Below are 3,415 nucleotides of genomic sequence, written 5' to 3'. Positions count from 1 at the left end.
GGACAGTAGGTAATCATGCATATGAACAATTTTTTCACCTTCTTGGCTTTAGATACTTTTGAAATGATAAGTATAATAAACAATTATATTTTGATAAAATATCTTCCATTCTGAACAATTCGGTCTAAATGGTTCATCTCTCTATGATCCCAAGTAACTAAGATTAGATTTGTTTCAGTAAGACAATCTATGCTGTCAGGGTAAGATATTGTGGTTGGTCTGTTCCTACATGGAAGAAGGGTAAAGGTTCAGGTAGACATTTGTCCTAGCAAGACCTCATTTGGGAAAATTTAAGCTGCAGAAGTTTAGAAGTAGCTGTTAAGCAAGGCTTACTTTGAATCCATTAGCTCTACAAAGCTAATTAAGTTGATAAATAAGTATTGAAAAGCCATCACTTTTGGAATTAGCTGTAAAGGCTTCAAAGTATGATCAAATTTAAAATGAAAACGACAAAATAGTCATTGACAAAAAAATATAAACGTGATCAACCGACCAAACGATATCAGTTTTTTTCCGCTATACACAGAATTTTAGAGAAATAAGATCAATAGCATTTTTAGGAACAATAAGGAATCCTTGTTACAAATAGGCATCCATGGATATATGCCTGTATAAAGATTGCATCATTAAGTACTTAAATTTAGAGGATTCTACATGCTTCAGCAGCAGGTCTACCCAAATTACAACAATACAGAGATTAACTTGGCACTTGCACAAGGATGATAGGAAAATTTGTGAAGTATTACTTATTTTTCATTCTTCTGATGCAAGAAGTGAAAAAAGAGTTATTAAAAGGTTGATTACAAAAATACAAGTGTAACAATACATGTAATTCATAGAATTAAAGGTTAGTTTGACATCATTGTATTAAATATTCACCTTAGAAAGGCTTTTACATAGCATAACCTTTACAAAACTTGAAATTAGATAACATTGTCATTTTATCCAAAAGAAATAAAATAATATTAGGACCTAGGAAAAAAAGGAATCTTAAACTTCTTCTATATGGAATGCAATCTGAAAGGATGCATTTATTAATGAACCTATACATTATATAACAATGTAGAATTCAATGTTTTATACCTAGGAGCGAATGAAATAGATTATGGACATTATACAAACATAGATATACTTTTTTCAGAAAAGCACCAGGAACATTTTTGTTGTTGTTGTTGTTTGTTTTTGTTTTTTTTATTTTTTATTTTTTGTGAACACACTGTACATAGGGGTTAAAATTACATAGGCAGGTTAAAGCATACATTTCTTATCAAGCATTGCACCCTCATCCTTTGCATCTTTAGTGTCTATACTATTCATTTCAACAGATAATTTAAAATTATTTCTGATTTAAAAAAATCACAAACTCTGCTGAAATCATTATAGAGGTATACAAACAACTCTTGAATACATTTGGACATCAAAGTCAGGCAATTCACTTTGAAGAATACCAAGGAATCCATGAATTTTTAAAGTGAGGTATTGCTGTTGCTTTGTATTGTGAAAAAAAAATTTGTAGGCACACAAAGGATGGACTGGCATTTTTGAAATTTAAGAAACTTATTCAAACCATTACGACTTAGGAGAACAATTTGTACAGCCTTCCACAACTTCAAAGAGGTAGTGATACATACTTACCCTTTTGGCAATATCAAATGCAGTTTCTTCTAAGTTGTTCTTCAGACCTGGTTTGATACAGTGGTTCAACAGAAGTAGATACAAGGTATCTTTGCTATTTCTATTCCTAGCAGTAATATGCAAGGGGTCAAGTGGCCTTTAGTTTGGGCATTGGTATCTGCATCATGATGAAGTTAGAAAAAAGCCACTCTGGTATTATTCCACATATAAGCACTGTGCAGGGGTGTCCAGCCATTCAGAGCTATTGCATGAATATCTGCCTTGAGCTACCAACTCATGGACAATGTCTAAGTGTCCACTCTAGGTTTCCCGATGAAGAGGGTTATACTCATCCTCATTCCTATTATTCGTCTGGGTGGCCTTTTTGGGATGTAGTCTCTGCACCATAGTAAGCCAATTAATTTCGGCATCCCAAAGAAGAAATTTGCTTGGATCCTACTCCAATTTTTTCTTACAATTGATACCATTCCTCACTTTTTTCTCTTGTTCCATGTCTTCGTCAGAGTTACCTAACCAGAGACTTTGAGTGCCAGTGGGAATGAGATGTCAATATATTTCCCCAATAGTTCACATTGGTTGAACTGGTCAGAAAAATTTGGTGAATTTTCTGCATATGTTTTTTCACCATGATGTATTTTCTCTTTTTCTGTTTTTACTATTCTAAATTATTCTAACTGGAGAGTAGGGAATTGATAGAGAGCAGAGGAAAGATTTTCCTCAGTATTCAAAGGTACAGACTGAAAATGAGGACCAGTGGTGTCTTCATGTGCAGCTTATTCTGGGAATGAGAAAATAGGAAACAATGCCTTCTATGTAAATGATTTGGGAAATACCACATTATAGTGTAAGAGAACTCACTATTCAACATATGGGCTTTAAGAGCTTTCTAGTAGTTTTCTAAGGTTGGTATGCAACATTAGAAAAATATATAGTGAGTAGTAAAATAGAAGTCCTTTGTATGACTACCTAAATTCTTGTTTTTTTAAAAGACACTTGTTTTCATCTAAAAATAAGCCTGACTATTGTCTTCAGGTGATTTTGATGATTGAAGATGCTTAATGAGAAATAAAAATGTATTTTGCTATCAATTAAATTTCACTTTTTCTACTTGGAGATTATAATGATCAAAGCAATAGTTCAGAATCAGCAAGCAATAGTTCAGAATCATGCTTCAAGTAGAAGTGAATCACCAGTAAGTAATCCTGGATTCCATTTTCCACAAAGTTTTGTCACAGATACAATCTTTTACAATCTGCCTGCCTTCTCCCTCTGATTTCCTAGCCTGGACCTATTCCTTCATTGTACAGGAAAAGTGTGATTCAACTGATTTCAGTCAGACCTGTTAGTAGAATTATCAAGTATTTAGATTCTTTTTTTAAAAATTAGTTTTGGGGCCTGAACTCTGGGCCTGGACACTGTCCTTGAGCTCTTCAAATCAAGGCAAGCGCTGTACCCCTTGAGCCACAGCACCACTTCTGGATTTTTCTGTTTATGTGGTGCTGTTTTGGGAAATGGCAGAGCAGAAAGTGAAATGATGCAACCAAAAATATAAAAGCAAAATAAATTAGGATTATTATGGAACAACCATGTTGTCTATGAGAACCATGAAAGAGAGAGAAAAAGAGATACAGATGTGCAATGACCTAGCTAGCCGCAAAATCCATGCTTCTTAACAATTTACAGAGCAAACAATTTTTTTACTTTTTAAAAGAGATGGAAATAGAATTTATGTATTTACTTGAAATTAGTAAATATATTTTTAGTCGCCTACATAAAGAGA

At 33.4% G+C, this 3,415-nt stretch overlaps 1 pseudogene; it reads left to right on the top strand.

Moving 5' to 3' along the window:
- Positions 1–654: 654 nt before the first annotated feature.
- LOC122095787 lies at positions 655–754 on the top strand (annotated as a pseudogene).
- Positions 755–3,415: the final 2,661 nt, after the last annotated feature.

This window comes from Dipodomys spectabilis, unplaced genomic scaffold (assembly GCF_019054845.1).
Source record: "Dipodomys spectabilis isolate Male_0828 unplaced genomic scaffold, ASM1905484v1 ptg000361l, whole genome shotgun sequence".
Taxonomy (NCBI): domain Eukaryota; kingdom Metazoa; phylum Chordata; class Mammalia; order Rodentia; family Heteromyidae; genus Dipodomys; species Dipodomys spectabilis.
The sequence above is the reverse complement of the archived record's forward strand: the minus strand, read 5'-3'. Positions and strand labels throughout refer to the sequence as shown.